Source organism: Aethalodelphis obliquidens, unplaced genomic scaffold (assembly GCF_003676395.1).
Source record: "Aethalodelphis obliquidens isolate GAN/ISIS:26980383/991018 unplaced genomic scaffold, ASM367639v1 scaffold10, whole genome shotgun sequence".
Lineage (NCBI taxonomy): Eukaryota > Metazoa > Chordata > Mammalia > Artiodactyla > Delphinidae > Aethalodelphis > Aethalodelphis obliquidens.
Genome location: NW_020837954.1, coordinates 2,153,510 through 2,174,026, shown reverse-complemented (window position 1 = coordinate 2,174,026; position 20,517 = coordinate 2,153,510). Strand labels below are relative to the sequence as shown.

Below are 20,517 nucleotides of genomic sequence, written 5' to 3'. Positions count from 1 at the left end.
ATGGCAGCTTTTAAAGATTTCAGTCATCTGGCGAAAAGCCTGCTTGGCCCGTGGAATTCAATAATGGCTCATGCGGGCTTCCCTGGTGGCACAGTGGTTAAGAATCCACCTGCCAATGCAAGGGACACGGGTTCGAGCCCTGGCCGGGGAAGATCCCACAAGCCGCGGAGCAACTAAGCCCGTGCGCCACAACTACTGATCCTGAGCTCTAGAGCCCGCGCACCACAACTACTGAGCCCACGTGCCACAACTACTGAAGCCTGCGCGCCTGGGGCCTGTGCTCCGCAGTAAGAGAAGCCATGACAATGAGAAGCCCGCGCACCGCAACGAAGAGTACCCCTGCTCACGGCAACTAGAGAAAGCCCGTGCACAGCAACGAAGACCCAACACAGCCAAAAATATTAATTAATTAATTAATTAAAAAATAATGGCTCATGCGTTTCCCACTAATTTCTGAACCCAGGTACCGATTGATTGCTTGAACATGTAGCTTAGAAATACCTTTTTTTCATCTTGTAGTTCGTTGAATCAAATCCTGCAAGAAAACATCCTGCAGTGTTCAGATAATGGTGCCTTAAGCCTGGGACAGTAATTTTTCCATCACTAGTTTGGGATTAGCAGATGCAAACTATTATATATAAAATGGGTAAACAACAAGGTCCTACTGTATAGCACAGAGAACTATATTCAATATCCTGTGATAAACCATAATGGAAAAGAATGTGAAAAAGAATATATATTTGTTTAAATGAATCACTTTTCTGTACAGAAGAAATTAACAACATTGTAAATCAACTATACTTCAATCAAATTATAAATAAATAAAATAATTTTTCCATCACTGAATAGTATACAAACCTCTAAAAGATGGCTACTTAAAACCACTGGATTTTGCAGTTCTAGCTCCTTGGGGGAATCTTTATTTTGTCTCACTGTGTTGAGCTGAACTCAGTAACTTGTCCTTTGTTTACCATTCCCAGTAACTGCGTCTTCTTTTGGATACTGAACAACATTGACTCTTACTTCCCAGCCACACAGGAGAGCTTCCATCATAAGAAAAGGAAATAAGCCTTCAAAACGGCTTTCTGAAGCTAGTGTATGTACCAGAGGCGATCAGCCTTACGTAACGTCCTTGAGTATTTGCCAAAGTAAGAAACACCTGACAGCCTCAGGTGACATCTGGAAAAGTGTCCTCATAGAGGAAGCTTGGCTCAGAGCTCACATCACTGTTCAGGTGCTTCATCATTACTTTGTGGCTCAGGTGGGGAGTGAGGCAAAGAACTTGTCCAGAGTTTCAGGACTCTCAGTAAAATGCAGATGTCTTTGTTGGAAAGTAGATTTTGAATACTGATATGTTTTTTTCTTTATGAGCAAACTCATTTTCCACTGGAGCCTTGCTTGTGATTTTTCTCGACATTAAATGTCAGAGCAAAATGATTTAAATATCTGCTCTAGGTGACTGGTTGCATTTAGATTTATGGATTTGTAAAGTCACGTGCCTGGGCTTTTCTAGCAAGTCATTCATTGATGTTGTGAAGATAGTTTTAGAATACGTGCAAGTTAGAGTAAAGGTAGTGTTTCATAGGGATGGGCACTACCATGGGTCATGTCAAAATTTTATTTTCTTTCATATTTGCCACTTTGACCAAATTGCAAAAACAAATTTTTTTTTTTAAATTTCATGTTCAGTTCACTGAACCGTCCTGTCTCCATATGCTCACTGAACCACAGCATGTGGTTTATGATGTAGCAAGCCTTGAACTTATGGCTGGGGAATGTCAGGAATTTTGGGTTCTGGTGTCATTGAGGAAAATGGCCCCGCCTTTCTACACTTTGGTTTCCTGTTTAGAAAGTTCTGTTCCTTCATAAGGACCTTGAAGTTCTAGGAGGGAAGGTGCTGTGTGTGTGGAGTTTTCCATGAAGTGCAGTCCTAACGGAAAGGCTGAGTTAAAGGTAGGTGAATGCTTTATAAAAACATGTTTTACATATATATGAGATATTTATTAGTTTATGCCACACTTATTTATTTACTTAAGTATGAATTAGCCCCAGGCAATTTGAAGTCAGATTTAAAATTCAGGTTTTGTTTACTTAATGCCCTTCTTTCTCTTAAGGAGGAACAGAAAAGCTTAGGAAGTGGAAATTGATTTTAATGGCCTGAACAGGTTTACTGGAGAACCATTTTATTGAGGTGAAAATGAGGGCCAGATTATTTTTGTTCTTGCTGTGTGTGTAATTCCAGGCAACTTTGGAGGAGTCCATAAATCTCACTCCAAGTCTCAGCGAGAATCTCCATTATAAAGTGAGCCAGAATGTAACAACTCTGTGACGACTGCCTTGGCTGAACATCTCTACTGGTGAGAACTCAGAATTACACGAGTGCACTTGGATGTGGGATCGATTATACCGATGATTCCCACGAGGAACAGGAAACTCTTTTAGGCTCTCCCAGTGTGCTTTTGCAGCTCTGAAGACCTCTTGCCTGTTCCCCCAAAGCTCAGTGAGCCACCGTGGGGAGCAGTTGTGTTCTGTACTCTTGAGGTGAAGCTGGACTGGTGTGAAAAGTGGGGATGGCCTATTAGAACAGCATGTCTCTCTGGGGGGTGCTTTAACTCTTTCAAGAAAAGATAAGCAGTGGCATTGAGTGATTTGTAACATACAGTGGCAGTCACTGTTGCTTAAATTTAGGATCGTGTGATGTTCAAATGTGTGGTATTTTGATTTGGTATTAAATGCAAGTTTTTTGTGTGTGATGTCATTTTTGCATGAAGAGTCTATATGTGGGTGCTTTGGAGCCCAGTAACAGAAACCAGTGGGACTGGAAAAGCCGCTCTGTTTAGTTGAGGGTCAACACCAAGTTGGAGTGAGTTCTCAGAGAGTATGTGACACTGTGGCCATGCCATGTTCCTTAGTGAGTGAGATTGGGCTTGTTGGGTTTCTGTTTCACTGAGGGGGGAGAGCTTTTGTGTGCGTTTGACTATGCTCCATGATGTGTGGAACATGACGTTTGTGGACTTAGGTCTGGGGGAAAATGTGGTTTAATTTTTTATTGCATAGTTTTGTATAATTTGTGTAATTTTTCTCTCTGTTGCTTTGAGAAGCAAGTAGAAAAATGGAAAAGCAAAGAACTCAAGTGATCTGCACATGAGATTAAGAGGAAAAAAGTCTCCAGGAAATAAGATACGTGTATGTTTAAGTTTTAGAACATCAGGTATTAAACCCAGTGATGGAGAATTCTCTACTGGGAGTTCCCTAGTAGCTTAGTGGTTAGGATTCCAGGGTTTCACTGTCATGGCCTGGGTTCAGTCCCTGGCCGGGGAACTGAGATCCTGCAAGCACGTGGTGGGCCAAAAAAAAAAAAAACAGATTTCTCTACTTACCAAAGTATTTTGAAATTTCACTTTCTAAAAAAAATTTTTTATTGAAGTGTAGTTGATTTTCTGCTGTACAGCAAAGTGATTCAGTTATACATATATAGATTCTTTTTCATATTCTTTTCCATTATGATTTATTACAGGCTATTGAATATAGTTCCCTGTGCTATACAGTAGGGCCTTGTTGTTTATCTATTTTATATATAACAGTTTGTATCTGCTAATCCCAAACCCCTAAGTTAGAAATTTCACTTTTTCATTGTTGCCTGACTTAACTCGATGTCTTGAAAAGTCTTATAGTTGTTTAAAGTTGTTCTGAAGTCAAAACAAAACAAATTTGCTAGAAAGAGTCTTGGCTGTCATCTAGTGTGTCCTTTGTACTTGCTGATGAATCTATCTAGTAGCTCACGGTGAAAGTTATATCTGAGTCTCATATTCCCCATGCCTAGTACTAGATTTAACACATAATACATATTGGCTGGCTGGTGGGCTGACTAGGGTAGTACTTACTTTAAAAAGAAAAAAACAAAACAAAAACAAAACTTGACACAAACCTTTTGGCCAGAATGTACTTGAATAGGGTCTTAGTGGAAAATTTGAAAAGTATGGTTAAGGGTATAAGAACAACTCTTCTGGGCTTCCCTGGTGGCGCAGTGGTTGAGAGTCCGCCTGCCGATGCAGGGCCCCGTCTGGGAAGATCTCACATGCCACGGAGCGGCTAGGCCCGTGAGCCATGGCCGTTGAGCCTGTGCGTCCGGAGTCTGTGCTCCGCAACGGGAGAGGCCACAACAGTGAGAGTTTTGGGATTTAGAAACTTTGCCCTTCTTCTATGAATTGTTAGATCCTAATGTCTTTAGAATGTAAATTCTAAAAACTTCTGATGTGTAAAATGTATAAAAACATTTTGGTGTGTAAAATATCATTTGTGTTACACATTTTCAAGCTGGTAGTCTTTTTACCATTACTTTGTGAGTATTATTTAATTACTATTTGAGAGTCAACAGAAGAATGAATGAATAAGGATCATCGTTCCCGATAGACACTGTTCTCCCATATACCAAAAATTAAATATAATGCGGATTTTAAAGTTCAAACAAGAGTTTGGTAAATTAATATTAACATTCAGTGATTTCTTAACCTAAAGGAGTTTATTTTATCAGGTCATGGCCATGTTTGGAAAGCTGAGAATTTGAACTTGAACCATATTTTTTCTTCCTTTAAGTGAATCGTGGCTGCTTCCCATGGGTAGAGCTGGGTCTAGGATCTGATCATTTTGCTCATGTGAGACTCAGGAAAATTGGTTTCTGAAGCTGTTTGAAGAAATTTCCCATCCTCCTATTTGGTTTCATGCTTCAGGTGCTGGTGCCGGCTCCATGGGCAAGTGTCTAGAATGGAGAGGGAGCAAGGCCTGCACACGTGGTCCTTGTTTGGTGAAAGGCTGCCCAACGTGTGTCCACTCCGGGAGATTCTGTCCATTCTCAGTTTATTTGGGGACTTTAAGATGGCATGATAATAACTTGGGTTTCTAGAAACCCTGCTTTATGACCTAACAAATGTGTTGTCTGTGAGATCTCTTTTTGAGATGTTCTCAGTAGGTCAGAAGAATCTAACCATGCTGGAGTATTGCAGGGATCATTTCTTTTGTGGCTAAAATCTTCAGATTTGGAGAAAAGAATCCAAATATCTTCTTTATTTCATCCATTCCTTCCACAAATGTTTATTGAGTACGTCTGGTGTGCCAGGCACTCTTCTAGGTGCTAGACAACATGGACATAATTCCTGGTCCTTATAGAGCTTCTTGTTGGGAGAAAGGCACACAAATAAGTTAAATATGTCAGATGGCGATATGAGCTCTGGAGGAAATTAAAACAGGGATGGGAGATAGGAATAGGGCTGAGGGAACCGTATTAGGACCTGGGGTCTTGCACTACTTCCGGGGACTGAGTAGACCCACAGGCATGAAACAGCCCAGTCCTTTCTGTTTTGTGGCTGATCGTGCTGTCACCTTATTGCCAGCATTGTCACTGTCACAGTCGGAAGGCGTTTATCTCACACCTATTAGCAAGACTGTGCACAGAATGAGTCATGGATGAGTCCCCAAGACTGGCAGCCCTTATGTGGACGAATGCAGAGGACTTACAGATGACACATTTTTCAAATGACGGTATTCATTCAGCAAGTGTTTACCGAGTGATGGTATATAGACAAGGCATTGTGGGGAATAACAAGATTAATCATGTATATACCTTGCCAACAGAATGTATGGTCTAGTATATTTGTATATAGTAGATCATTTGCAAGCCAGTGATTCCATATCACAAAAAGTCCATAGCGTATGCTGATTTGGTCTTTTGCTGAGGCGTGGTGTTTCAGTCAACTGCTTTGGGAGGTGGGTATGGGGTAACTAACCTAGGAGTGGTGGATTAGCAGTTGCCCGGTGTCCAAATTCCAGGGCAGCACTGTTTCTACCCCTCGTTTCATGTGTAAAATGCACACTTGAAGTGAAATATGCTTTCTTTGTGAAAGATTGCTCTGAGAAAAAAAGCCAACTTCTAGTGCTGGTGACGAAAGTGCTGATCCTAAGGCGTGATGATTCTTAGCCAGAAAATGGAATCATTGAGGGTCTCAAGGAAATACCAAGCATTTTGCTCCCTTTATAAGGGGAAATCATGTACTGCACTAGTATTTTGCCAGCTTGGAGATGAGCCCCTCATGAGTGTATTATTTGCGTGGATCTTGATAAGGTCCCTAAGGGAAGTGTGGACGTGGGAGGGTTTATCCCCCTTGTCTGAAGGTGCCTCTCAGAGGAAGCTAAGCAAAGCTTCTTCATGAGCTGCTTCACCTGTGTCGTAATATCCAGTTATTCCCATTCCTTCCAAATAAAGGGTCACCCATCTTTGTGTGAGGCTCCCTGGCATTTATTATACAGATGGGATCAAAAGTTTACTGTATAAAACATAGTTTTATATATGTATGTGTGTGTGATATACACACACACACACACACACATATGTACAGACATGCATCCATGCATATCCACAGAGAGCAAGGGAAAGCTTGGAAGGGGAGGGAAAAGTCATAAAATACAGTGGCCGAGGCTGTAGGTTAGTCACCAAAACCCACATTTCCCTCTTCCTGAGCCCACAGCAAGAATGCATTTTCCAAGCTCCCTTGCACTTACGTGCGACAGGTAACTGAGTTCTAGCCAATAGAGTGACCCTGATAAAGATGGCAGAGCCTTGCAGCCTGAATCCCTATTTCAGTGTGAATAAGAGGAAGACCTCATTCACCCCTTTCCCAGGCACAAAGTTCTGAGGTGTTTGAGCCATAATATATTTTGAGGTCTGTTTCAGCAGTGACTAGCCTTCCCTTACTAATACTGATTCTCTGTGTGGTAAATGAGAGAGGCAAAAACCACAGTTTCAGGGCTTTACTCTTACTTCATTGGGACCCTGGACCCAGTTGTTTCTACCTGAATGTCAGAATCAGTGCTCTTGGAAGGGGGTGGTTATTGTGCTTATAGGTTCAGGCTGTGTACTTATTACTGCACTCACCATTCAGTGCTTACAGAGAGCTACGCTTCTTCTTGTAGCCCCAGTGTCTGAGGGTAGAGTGCTAGCTAACCCTGATTTTCTTCTTTTTTCCTCTTGTCCACAAATATTTTAGTTGACCAGACCACCTCAAATGGTACTCTCAGCTGGAGGTAACAAAAAACTCAAGTCAAAGAGAAAAAAACAGGTGGTTGCCAGAGGGAGGGGGTGGGAAGAGGAAAGAAATGGGTGAGGGAGACTGAGGTGCAAATTTCCAGTTGCAAAATAAATGAGTCACAGGCATGAAATGTACAGTGTGGAGAATATAGTCAGTAACTATGTGATGTATTTGTAAGGTAACTAGATATTGCGGTAATCATTTTGAAATGTGCAGAACTATTGAATCACTATGTTGTGTAACAAGAACTAACATGGTGCTGTAGGCCAATTAGACTTCAAAAACAAACAAACTCATAGAAAAAGAGATCAGATTTGTGGTTATCAGAGGTGGGGAGTGGGGAGGTGGAATTGTCAAAAGGTACAAGCTTCCAGTTACAGGATAAATAAATACTAGGGATGTAATGTACAACAGGATAAATGTAATTAACACTTCTGTATGTTATGTATGAAAGTTGAGAGTAAAACCTAAGAGTTCTCATCACAAGAAAAAAACATTTTTTTCTATTTCTTTAATTTTGTATCTACATGAGATGATGGATGTTCACCAGACTTATTGTGATAAGTCAAATCGTTATGCTGTACACCTTAAACTTACACAATGCTATATGTCAATTATATCTCAACAAAACTGGAAGAAAAAAATCGAGTGGATTTCCTATAGGAATAAACCGTTTTTCACCAGTTAGTGATTTTATTAAGAGCTGAGTGGTACATTTGACTTCAGGTGCTGTTTGTCTGTGACTCTTAATCCAGTCAGACCTTCATCCACAGATTGCCACACCTCAGCTATCTTTGTATTCTTTCCCTAGTCCTTTACCCCAGAGCATAGCACCGTGCTTTATATATTATGTGTGGCTAAATAAATGTTTGATGAATTAATTAATTACTTAAATCTCTTATGCTGGAAGAGCTTCTTGAGCTAGTTTCATGCTCAGCGAATAGTCCTTTCCATGGTGAACATCACTCCTGCTACGGATGTGTTGCTGTCAATTCACGTGATGTTTCACCTTGTTTACGTTTGTGATGCTGGCCTTAGCCAATAACAGGAGTCACCCAGCATGAGGTTTGAGAAGGGAGAGAGGTGATGGGCTAAATGGTTGCTATATGAGTGTAGTAGCGTGTGTCTTGACCTGGTTCCAAAGGTACTTGTAGGGCTCGTGTCTGGTAGATGATACTGAGGCACATTCCTATGCTTTTCTTGGCAAAAGAGTCCTCTCATGTTATTATATGTACTATGCCGCTTGATTTAATAGAAGAACAACAGATTAGTTTTTATCTGCCTGGTAACTAGGTTTGTATCTTAGGTCTTGCTTGACTCAGCAAAGGTTCTAGAGAATTCTCTGTAAAGAGGTACATGCACATTCGTAATTAGGCTTGTTTCCCCTAATACAATTACAGCTGAAATCTTTCCCTCAGGGATTTATGCTCCTTCTTAAGAGCACGTTTTAATATCGGTAACACAACAGAAGGATGACTTAACAGGATTGAGGACACTAATGGCTAGGAAAGAAATTAGGCGTTTCATCAGCATATCTTCCTTTGAGCAGCAGTGGGGTTACCTTCCATGTCTTTCTTCACTGGTCCTTCCTTCCTCTCCAGCTGAGAGGTGACTTTGAAAGAAGCTGGCCAGAGCTTTTCTCTGATCTTGCTCTTCTCACTTCTTTTGTCAGTTTATGATCCTTTTGCCAAAAGTCAGTGAAGCAAAAGATCATCTTCACATCTTTGATTGTTTGACCCTTACATTCAAGAATCTGCGATGTGAACATTTCAGTGTGGACTTACTTGTTGCTAAACTTCAGCTGGCTTGGTGAAGATGGGGAAACCATTGTTTCTTTAACAGGACTTAGGAAGTCTCAAGAACTCAATTGTTTAGGCTTCCCTGTCATAGTTACTTAAATTGTAAGCATTTATGTTGGAAATATGCAGCTGATTATCTTCTCTCAAGGTAGTCTGTGATGATTAATAGCAAAGAAGTTAAATTTTTTCTGCATCTCAATTCACTGGCCTAAATGACATTATAGAGGCCTGAAAATACTGGTCCAGTCTCATCTACTTAAAGGAATTAGTTGTGGAGAATGTTTTTACCACAACTGTATGTTGGGTTATAAGAAAAGCAACTAGTTTGTAATGTGGATAAATTAGTGCTGTCTCTAACCTTGACTGGTATTGTGATCCCACCTTTCACAGTGGTTTAAATGGTGTTGCTTCAAGTGGTAGCCTGAGAAACTAGTCAGTCCAGAGACCTAACAGAAGGTACATGTTTGAACAGGGAATAATGATTAATAAGTTCAAGAATATTTATTGCTTTATTGTGGAAGATAATGCTACCCTCTGCTTTCATTATAGTCACTATGATGGAAAAATAAAAAATCATCACCCTAAAGGCCTACTTACCTCACTTCCTATCGACTGACACAACCTGCCCCACATTCAACAAAAAATTACAAGGCATGCAAACAGGTAAGAAAGAGCACAGTCTAGAGAGACAACATAATAAGCAAAAAACAGACTCTCTTATGACACAGGTGTTAGAACTATCAGAGAAGGAAATTAAATGAATTATGATATGTCAAGGGCTCTAATGGAAAAAGACAACATGCAAGAACAGATGGGTAATGTAAGCAGAGAGATTGAAACTCAGAGAAATAATTACAAGAAAATGGTAGAAATCAAAAACATAGTAACAAAAATGGAAAGTAACTTTGATGGACTTGTAAGTAGGCTTGACACTGACAAAGAAAGAATCAGTGAACTTGAAGATAGATCAATGGAAACTTTCCAAACTTAAATGCAAAGAGAAAAAATAATTTAAAAAAAGAATAGAACATACAAAGTCTGTGGAACAATATAAAAAGGCATAGCATATGTGCCATGCCAGAAGGAGAAAAGAAAGGAGCAGAAGAAATATCTGAAAACTAATGACAGACACCAAACCACATGTCCAGGAAGCTTGAGATAAATATTGGGTTGGCCAAAAAGTTCATTTGTGTTTTTCCATAAGATGTTACAGAAAAATCTGAATGAACTTTTTGGCCAACCCAATACCTGCAGGTTCTCCCCACACCCCACACCAAATATGTGTTGTTGTTTTTTTCCCACACCAGTTCTCCAGTTCTCTGACACCAACTTGGGTCTCCAGCAATTCAATTCAATTCTGACACTAGTTCTTGGAGTTAGTGCAGACCCTACTGGTTAAGGGCTCAGTCCCACAAGTCTGTCTCCACTTCAGATGCCAGCCACAAATGGGGTGCTCAAGGCTACTGACATTTCTGCACAGCCAACGACAAATTCTGGGGTCCCATGACCCTACCCCCTGAGGTTGGATCATTCGCTAAAACAACTCACAGAACTCAGGAAAAGTGCTATGCTTACTATTACCAGTTTATTATAAAGGATACAACTCAGGTGGAAGAGATGCACAGAGCAAGCTGTATGTGGGGAGGTGGGGGCACAGAGCTTCCATGCCTTCTCCGGGTGTGCTACCCTCCTAGCACCTTTGTATGTTCACCAACCTGGAAGTTTTCTAAAACTTCATTTTTAGAGGTTTTTTATGGAGGTTTCATTATGTAGGCCTGATGGACTAAATCACTGGTGATTGGTGATTCAATCTCTAACCCCTCTCTCCTCCCTGGAGGTCAGGAAAGGAGGGCTGCTGAAAATTCCAACCCCCTAATCATGGCTTGGTCTTTGTGGCAAGCAGCCCCCATCCTAAAGCTCTCTTCTAAGGGTCCACAGGAGTCACCTTATTAGCATAAACTCAGGTATGGCTGGAAAGGGCTTTTTATGAATAACAAGACACTCCTGTTACTCCTATCACTCTGGCAATTTCAAGAGTTTTAGGAGTTCTGTGCCAGGAACCAGGGACAAAGACCAAATATATACTTCCCATTACATCACAGTACCCCCCCAAAACAACAACAACAACACACACACACACACACACACACACACACACACACACACACACACAGAGTAAGGCATGTCTTATATAAACTGCAGAAAACAAAAGACAGAGAAAATCCTGAAGGAAGCCAGAGGGGAAAAAGAACACCTTGCCTGTGGAGGAACAAGGATAGGAATTACAGTGGCTTCTTGCTCATCAGAAACCATGCAAGCAAGAAGAGTGATATCTTCAGAATGTTGAAAGAAAAGAACGTTTTCATTGAAACCAACAACCTTAATTGAGTTTCTGTGCTCCCATCTGGGATATAAACAGGAGAGTAAACCCTGAATGCTGCCCTCAAGCAGCTCCTAGGTGGGCTGAGAAAGAAACATAGATGCTGCATGGGTTTACATAAAGTCCCTTCTCTGGGCCTCATTTCTTAATCTGTTAAATGAGAGTGTTGGACTAGATTAGTGGCCTTTTATGCTTTTATTTTTCCCTTTTTTTCTTTAGAAATAGAACTTTTATTCAAAGGATCTCGTCTTTAAGTTGGGAGCAAATAAAACAGGTAACAGTGGAACTGTTCTATTTGAGCTAGAATAGTTGATGGGTGGGAAGTGATGCTGAGGCTTCCCCCTCCCCATCCTCAAGGAGGCTCCTGGGGGGACTCTGTGGGACCCCCCAGGGCACTGGGGGAGCACTGGTGGAAAACTCTAGCCTAGCAGGACAGGGGAGCCCTTTCAGGTCTGAAGACTCTATAGCCAAGCCACTAAGCTAGTTGGATGACAGTGCTTCCTTCACCTTTAGATGTGTCTCTCTTTTGGCCTAATTTCTTCCCTACCTAATGTTCTGTGTACATCCACGTTCAGTGTCTTTTCTCATCATACCTAAAGAGCTTCTCTACTTTAGGCCCATCTTCTTGCCATTTTTCTTCTCTCATATCTCTTGTTTCTTATCGATTTTTTTCCACTTTAATTTGTGTGAGTAGACTGGCCTTTTTAGGACACAAAGAAAGTTATGAGAGGTAACACTTATTGAGTGACCGTGGTGGGTGCTGTTCTAAACAGCTTGTGTAAATGATCTCATTTCATCCTCATGACACTTCATGAGGCAGGTATTAATGTCATGATTATTTTACAGTTGAGGAGACCAAAGCAGGCACAAAGAGGCAAATAATGCGATGAGGTCAAAGAGTAAGAGTTGTCAGAACTGCAGCTGGCGTGTAGGTGAGCGCTTCCACCTAACTGGGGCCTCAACTTTTTTACTTTCACTTTTTTAGTTGTTAATTCTCAGGAAGGGTGTGCTCACACTCATGCATGTCTTGGTAGCTCTAGAGCTATGTCTTTCCTTCCTTTCCTTCCCCCTTCCCTTTTTTTGAAAAGAGAGAAGCAAAGAAACCCTATGTGATGCCAAGAACGAGATAATTAAGGTTGAACTGAAACTCACGAGAGAAGTGGTTTGGGGATTGTTGTTCTGAGTGGCTTTCTCAGGATGGGACAGAGGGAAATGAAGCTGAGAGTTTCAGGTGTAGCAAGACCATTTAGGCTGACAGTTGCAAGTTGACCAAGGAGTTGGCTGTGAGGAAGGCAAGGGGAAAGGGGGCAGGGCCAGCACTAGCCCATTGTCAAAGTCAAGAGAGAGTAGAGTAATGATGGAAAGTAGAGACAGCTTCCTATTTTGAAAAGCTAAACAGCTTTTAGGTAATGATTTCTCCTCTTGTGCTGCTGTGCAATTTTAACGTTATTAAGTGTTGTACGAAGACTATTCTATTAATTATATTAAGAATAGTCTTGGGCTTCCCTGGTGGCGCAGTGGTTGAGAGTCCGCCTTCCGATGCAGGGGACACGGGTTCGTGCTCCGGTCCGGGAAGATCCCACATGCCGCGGAGCGGCTGGGCCCGTGAGCCATGGCCGCTGAGCCTGCGCGTCCGGAGCCTGTGCTCCGCAACGGGAGAGGCCACAACAGTGACAGGCCCGCGTACCGCAAAAAAAAAAAAAAAAAAAAAAGAATAGTCTTAATATAATTAGCTGAACATAATAAGAAATGTGTGCCATCTTTGATCTGTGCTAAAGTATATTGTTGCTACCAAGAAGAGATCAAGGGAAAAAGTAAATGGTTAACCAAATTCCTGAGGACAAAAACCTTTGAACTGCAAAATGTTATGATGTTTACTTAGCAGAAACAAGTCTACTAAATGGCCAAGAAGCATTACAAGAAATTAACCTAGAAGCTTTTGGCCAATGTTCGACCTATTTCATCATAAATTTAAAGTGTGAAAGGTAAGTTTTGAGAAGCAAAATTCATGTAGATCTGTTACTTTTACCTGTAAAGTTACAAAACTTTAGGAAAAGTTAGCCATTTCTCTTATTATTTAAACTATTTGGGGTGGGGGTAAGACTGAGTTCCAAATATGGAAACACATTTCCAATATATATAGTAAATCTATATAGCGAGATCCATAGAAAGAGATTTACCTCATTGAAGCATTTTTCTTTCCATTTACTGAGTTCTGAAAGTACTGTTCAGGTTTATGACATACTTGATTTAAAGCAGGTTCTGAAATCTGGTGTGTGTGAGGTTTTTGAAAGGAAAGCAATAAAGTGTATTGGGATCTTATACACAGTTTACTTTAGAACAGATGTTGGAAACCAGGTAGGCCTTCTCAAAGGGGAAAGTATGGGTCAATAAACATCCAGAAGAGTTCAATCTCTGTATTTCTTTCTTTTTTTTTTAAAATAAATTTCTTTGTTTATTTTTTAGCTGCATTAGGTTTTCGTTGCTGGGTGCGGGCTTTCTCTAGTTGTGGCAGTTGGGGGCTACTGTTCATTGCAGTGTACAGGCTGTTCATTGCAGTGGCTTCTCTTGTTGTGGAGCACGGGCTTCAGGCTCACGGGCTTCAGGCTCACAGGCTTCAGTAGTTGTGGCTTGTGGGCTCTAGAGCGCAGGCTCAGTAGTTGTGGTGCACAGGCTTAGTTGTTCCGCAGCCTGTGGGATCTTCCTGCACCAGGGCTCGAACCTGTGTCCCCTGCATTGGCGGGCGGATTCTTAATCACTGCGCCACCAGGGAAGTCCCAGTCACTATATTTCTAAGGTAGTTTTATCCAGGTGGTTTGCCTGTGGATAAATCCCAAAGATATGTTTTATTCCCAAGAAGCTTATTTTTCAAGAGCTGCTTGATAATTTGGATACCCCTAGAAGAAAAATAATTCTTTTTACTTATTTTGGGAGTCCATGGAAACTAAGGATAATAATTTCTGTAAAATTTCTGCAGTGCTGGAGATTGGGTTTAGCAGCCCAGGGCAAAATCCTACCTTCTTTAAGAAGCATTCCCACATCTCCCTTGTAGGAATTAATCTACACCTTCTTATTTATGGATTTGTTCACTCATCCAACAAGTTATTATTGAAAACCTGCTATGTGGGATTAAAACTGGGAGCAAGATAAACATAGTACCTGTCTTCCCAGAATTCGTGGTTCTGTGGGAATACAGAGTAAAGACAGAGTTAACAGGCAGTATCATTACTGCTATAATGGATGAAGTTAGGCTGCAGGCAAATCTGGGAGGAATTCCTGGAGAAGGTGTCATGTAAGCTAAGTAGGAGCTAACTGGATGAACAGAGAGGATTAGGGACACCATATACAAGGCTGGGGACAGCTTCGTGAAGGGAATGAAGGAGGAGAGTGGTTCTGAAATGGAAAGGGGTTCAGGGTGGTTGAAGCCTGGAACATGAGAAGGAGGAAGGAGTGGCAAGGGGAGAAGCTAGAGAGAGAAACAGGGGCTCTAGAACCCTGAGAGCCGTAGTGGGTTTCACTTTCCTGATGGCACTGGTGAGCCAATGAGGTGATGGCAGACGCTCTATAAGCATCACAGCGGCGGCTGTGTAGGGAGTGCATTGGGAGGCACGAGGTTGTCACCTTCAAGGTCTAAGAGGTAAGCAACTCCGTCCCAGAATCCCACGTTTGGGGTTGATTTCCTGGGAACTAGTCCTGGTACCATGTACTGCATCAGCCAGGATCCAGTCAGAAAATAGATGCCAGGCTGATATTTCAGATACAGGTGATCTGACGTAGGGAACTGGAGACACAAGGTGTCGGAGGGCTGAAAGAATAACTAGTGGAAGCAGAGGTAACACAGAGATTTGTAACTTCAGGAAACGGCTGCTGTCCCTGGGGGTGGGAGGAGCAAAAGGGACTGGGCGTGGTTAAGTAAACCTAGAAACTCAGAGGGGCCACCGTACAGCTGAGGGGCCAACTGCCGAGGAGTTGCATGGGCCTCTGGGGAGGGACTTACCTTATGGCCGGTGCTCCCACCATCCAGGGGGGTCCACGGCTAGTATATAGAGTGCTAAAAGCACGGGGAACTGGAATAGCTGCTACTGTGAAGTCCAACAGGAGCTGGAAAACGGGAGAGTTCCTTCTCCCCACCTCTGCCTTCCGATCTGCCAGTGGCTCGCAACGGCAGAATTGAACAAGAAACCAGTTGCAAGGGAGTCTGGAAGATGGGGTTTGCAGATTTCTAGCTCCAGCATCATAAAGCAGAGCACAAAAGGGTGGGCTTGGGCCAAGACGGCTGGTAAATAATCTGCCCCAGGTATTTGAGAAAAGTAACTCTAGCTCTACCGTGGGAAGTGGGTTGGAGGGAGGCAAACCGGGATATTGATTGATCCGTTCAGAGGTTGTTATCAAGACAGGAGATGATGGCTGCCTGACTGAGGGCAAGGACAGAGAGAGAAAAAGAAGTGGGTAGATGCGGAGAGATTTATAATGTGGAATTGAAACAGAATTTGGGAACTGATATATTGTGAGGGATGAGGGCATAGATCAGAGGGAGTAAAGGAGGAGGAGGTAAGGAGGAGGCTTGTGTTTCTGGTTTCTGACGTAGGAACACGGAAACTTTAGGGGAAGATGATTCATTCCGTTTTGGACTGTTGAGTCTGATGTGTCTGTGGTTCATCCAGATGGAAATTCATTGTGGATGCCTGGGAAGAAGATGTAGATGTGATTTGTTTTCAGCCTATAGGTTTTAGGAATGAATGAAATTGCCAGGGGAGACTATAGACGGCAGAGACAAGAGAGCTGTAGGCCAGAACCCGGAGGAGTAACAGCATTTTAGGAACGAACAAGGTAGTGGAGACAAGTTTGTGAAGGCGACTGTGAAATAGTGGTCAGAGAGGTTGGAAGAAAACCAGATCACGTGATGTCCCAGAGATCAGGGAAGAGTGTTGGAAAAGAAGGTCGTGGTCAACAGTTCAGGCGCTCAGAGGTTTACTGTTGGATGTTTTTGGTGCTTCTATACCATACTCATCAAGTCTGCCTGTTTTTCATTGTTACTTATGGGTGGTTGTCCTCTAGAATAGTGTGGGCCTGGGACACTGCAGCACATCCCTCAGCATCTGGCGTTGCTGTTTTGCACATGAGTATATCTGTGATATGTGTTTGTTTCATTGGGTTATTATAGGTATCTGCAAACTCCAGCTTGTGGATTGGCCATTTGATCTTGTAAATAAAGTTTTATTGGAACACAGGCTGCACATTCATTTGTCTGTTGCGTGTGATTGCTTTCATGCTGTAACGGCAGATCTGGGGAGTTGTGACTGAGACCCTATGGCCTGCAAAACCTAAATTATTTACTATGTGGCTGTTTATGTTTGCAGATCCCTGCATTACGGTCTTGAAGCTGTTTTATGTGAGCTGGTAAGATTGTATCTTTGAATTTCTTTTTTTAAAAAAATCCGTTTAATATATTTAGGGAGAATATGGAGCATAGAACATGCGTTCTCCGGGTTGGTCATGGTCTTGTTTTTGGTATGAAGGCAGCAGAGCCAAGGGAAAGAAAAGTTAGCAGATGGTCACAGCAGTCTCTTCAGCATGACTGTGGGGCTGAGTAGTACCCTTATCAGGAAACCTGCCAGCCCAGGGATGGTGGGACAAGAGGAGCGTGGACCTTAAAGGCATGCGTTTAAGACAGGCCTTTTCAGCCCTGTGATGTACCAGCCACTGTGCTAGGTGCCCGCATTCTCCAGTAGCTCAGAATCTGGTTGGAGACACAGACCCACCAGCAGAAACGTACAGTTGCCTATAATATGCCAGGCCCAGTGATAAAGCTGCACATGTGGTACCTAAGAGGGGCAGCTCGTCCAGCCTGAGGAGAAGCAGCGGGAGGAAGAATGGCCACACCGGGCCTCGGGTGCCGCCCCGCCACGTGGGAACTGGGAGTGGGTGTGGAGGGGAGGAGGCCGGGCGGGGAGGTGTACCAGCTCTGGAGTCGGAAGTTCTGTGTGAGAAGTAGGGCCCTTGAGGCTGTGCAGGCATGGAGACAAGTGGAGACAAGGCAGTTCTCAGAGGTCTACTTGTCTGTCACCAAAGTTTGTCTTCTAGGCATTCTTTTCTTTACTTTTTAGCTGACATATTTAGCGTGGTTTGCGTTTGTGGGAATCATAACCTTGAATTGGTTGGGTTTTTTCCCCCCCTCTTACATAAAGTCCAGAAGTCGTCTTGCGTGAATATGTCTTTTTGTCTTGCCTTTAGGGATGATAAAAGCTCAGTGAGCTGAGCAGGTTAACATAGGCAAGGAAAGTTTTCTGTTTATTTAGAACTGTGAACTTGCTGTCATTCTACTATCCACACCCCTCGGTAACAACAAATTACACATTCACAGTAATCTGACTGTGCTCCCCCAATGGCTTGTGTGAACTGATTGGGCAGGTGTTAGGCCTATTATATGAATAAAGAAAGTGAGATACATACTTAGATTTTAAGTTGCTCGCCAATGTTCATTGCTTCCAGTAAGTCCTTTTGTTTGCATGTAAGAGCAACTCATTCCAATTAGTTCAGGAAAATAGGAGTTTTTCATTACCTTGCTTATGAACCAGAAAACTGGGTGTACCCAAGAGGCTCTGAGTGTTTCCTTTCCTTTTCTCTGTCTACTTTATCTGTCTGTCTGTCTCTCTCCCTCTCCTTCTCTCTGCATATCTGCACCATCCTTTCCTCAATCTACAGGTCAGTTTTCTAAGTTTGCCTTACATGAATCTGTCTTTCAGCCTCTCTCTGCATCATAAATGACAGTTAAAGCTTCAGCTTCCACTGCTATTTGGTCATTGGGTCATTTTCTTTCAGATTCTGAAAGAAAAAGAAACTGTTTTCTTTCAGAATCTGATTGGCCCAGCTTCTCTTTTTAAGTGAGGCCATATTGTAGCTGGATTGACTCTTCCTGGGTCAAGGGCCTTTCCTGTTCCACTCAGCTTGGACTGGGAAGGTGTACCCATGTGGTTCATAAAAGCAGGCAGTTGGGTAGCTCCCCTGAGAACCATAAAGGGAGAAGCAAGGCATCTTGAGTTGTGACCTGTCCTGTACATCCCTTCCCTGCCTAGCTCCTAACTCACTTCCTACATATAGTTCCAAAGATATCCTCTACTAATGTAACCCAATCCTCATAGGTAAAACCACACATTCATTTACCTCTTTCCTAACAGGAAGCACCCCAAAGTCACAGTCAGCTGCTGCTACATTGAGAAGCAGTCATGGGACCCCATCATCCAATCTGAATCCACAGCTCTCAGTGATGTCCATTTCAACTCTGGTTCTCTCACGATGCAGTCTAGCCATTCTGAAACCCATGGACTAAATGTTATGTGTAACACCCAACACACCCTGTGTACAATGGTGGAGACTCTCTTAATGCTCATTTTAAAAAAAAAAAGGGAAAAGAAATTTCCACGCCTTAATCTAGCTGCGAGATACATACATTGGTCACCAGCTCAGCCTATATTCTGTCTAGTAGACTAGAGCCCACATCTGGTGATGGGCAGCCTCCTGCTGGTATGGTGAGGCCAGATGCTTGGACATAGTAAGATGTATTGGAGGAGCTGGGACTGCTAAGCCTTTGGCTTGCTGCCTTTCCTCTTCCATGAAATGAGTTCCCTGATCTGTAAACAACTACTCTAGAGATATTGTCTTTGGCTGTTGATTGACCTGGGTCTTTGGAAACACCATGGAATCTTCTATTTTCTTCCTATGCCTTTTCTTCTATTTTTTTTCTCTGTGTCTTGTGAAAGTCTGGTTGTGGAGGTTTTTGTTTTTGTTTTTTTATGAGTTCTTTAGTAGTTAATGATGTGACATCATAAAACTATCAGCTGAGTGGCTACATCTCAAGCCAGAATCTTTTTGGATTTTTTTCCATTCAACTCCTGTTAAGAGTTTAGAGCACTCTAATTTTGTAATAGAGTAGGTATCTATGGGGCTGGGCTTCTGTAATCAAGCTTGTTTATTACTGAGCATTCTTTCTTGGCTAATTTCCATGTGGTTTCTGGGTTAATTGCATAGAAAAAAAAAAGAAAAATTTCATTTTCCGCACTGTATTGACATGACTTTTGCATTTAATCATTTGCACTTCTTCTGTCTCAGTCCCTACAGTGAGCTGTCTTTATATTTACATACCATTGAGAACCATATGATAAATGAGGGGTAGAATTAGAACAGAGGAAATCAGCATAGTTATTTTGTAAATAACTAAGTATCAAGGAATGCTGCAGCCATCAACCAACACCAAATAACTTCAAACTAATTAAGGCACTGGAGTATTTTTTTAAACATGTTATTTAGTCTTAATTTAGCTGTAAAAGTTCCTGTTCCCTAACCTGTCCTCTTTCTCTTCAGAGCTTCCCAGCTTTTGCTGGGTTGGGTGGGGCTTACCAATGAGAAATGGATACAGCTATCCAGAGCCACAGGAGGATTTCTGTGTTATAGGAGCATACACACATGCACATACATATAGAATTAACAGACCACGTTTATAATGATGTGCAGTGCTAGGTATTTCACACAGGGTGTGAGACAGATGGTGATTGTCCTGGGAATGATGGTTTGGCATCGTGTCATTTACTGCTGTCTAGGTATTTTTGAGGTGAATACAGACATCTAAGAAGTCTGCTGCATGGGCTATGAGCAAAAGGCCAGATTTATACATTCTTTTAGAAAAACAAAATGCAGGTCTTATATGTTTAAGCTCTCTTCATGAAGCCAGGGGTTCTTAGGACAGCAGCGGTTATTGAGAGCCCCCTGCAGTTCTGGGCCTCTTCCGGTGAAGCCTCCTGCCCATGCCTGTCCTGCCTCTCATGTGCATGTCTCCAGTCTAGCACAAACTACTAGACACTCAAGGAAATGCCTGGTCGAAAGCAGGAAAACACGGGTAGGTTTGAAGGTTTGGGCCTTCAAATTTCTGTGGAACACTGACTCTTCACGATTTATATTGAGATTAAATATGATATCCGTGAAAGAAAACTACCAGGCTGGTGTTTTAAGAGAACCAATCAAGTAGATAAACATCCTTGCATGTGCACCTTTGCCCACTTGTTTGATGATTTCCTTCGTATTCTTAGGAGTAGAATTGCTGTGTGCCAATTTTCAGAGCTTTTGATACATACACCACAAGTGTCCTCCAGGTGGCTGTGTGTGAGGCTGCAGGAGTACCCACCTTCCACGTTTCACCTCATTTGTATTTGTGACTCCAGAGCCTGGTGGCACTTTCTCAGAGCAGTTGGCTTGTTGGGAG

At 42.4% G+C, this 20,517-nt stretch overlaps 1 protein-coding gene across 3 annotated transcripts in view; it reads left to right on the top strand.

The window, feature by feature from the left end:
• The first annotated feature begins 1,847 nt into the window (after positions 1-1,847).
• STXBP6 (syntaxin binding protein 6) overlaps positions 1,848-20,517 on the top strand; it is a 246,731-nt gene continuing 228,061 nt past the window's right edge. For 2 of the 3 annotated variants that reach the window (XM_027110968.1, XM_027110971.1), the window contains exons 1-2: positions 1,887-1,953; positions 2,243-2,357. The gene's annotated coding sequence lies outside the window, so the exon portion shown is untranslated. Of the gene's footprint in view, positions 1,954-2,242; positions 2,358-20,517 lie in introns of all 3 variants that reach the window. The other variant, XM_027110969.1, reaches the window with a different exon arrangement.